Below are 489 nucleotides of genomic sequence, written 5' to 3' on the forward strand. Positions count from 1 at the left end.
GGTTGCGACAAAAATAAAAAAGAGATTCAAAATTATGATTAAATCTAATTAATTCAAAATTTGATTTTTAAAATTAAAATTAGGTTTCTTTTTTTAATCTGTTAATTACGTTGTTTAGAAAAAGTGTTGTTCCTCTATACTTTCTCTTCTGATATTTCAAACATTCCTGTGAATGAGGACCTCACATCTCAATTCATTTATGAAAAATACTAGGAATCTATCAAAATTTATTATTTTTGGCTATTATTTAGTCATCAATTCAATTTTTTTACTCTAGTTCTTTAATCTAATAATTCAACAATATATTTTATCCCATATTTTTAAACATTGATGGCTAACTGATGATTAAAAATAATAAATTCTAATGACCCTCTAATATTTTTTTTTATTTATAGTGGTGTGAGATGTAGGTAGCCAAAGATAATAAAAAATAGTTATATACAATTTTTATCAATAACATACGAGAGACAATAAAAAATAGCTTAAATA

Source organism: Arachis ipaensis, chromosome B08 (assembly GCF_000816755.2).
Source record: "Arachis ipaensis cultivar K30076 chromosome B08, Araip1.1, whole genome shotgun sequence".
NCBI lineage: Eukaryota > Viridiplantae > Streptophyta > Magnoliopsida > Fabales > Fabaceae > Arachis > Arachis ipaensis.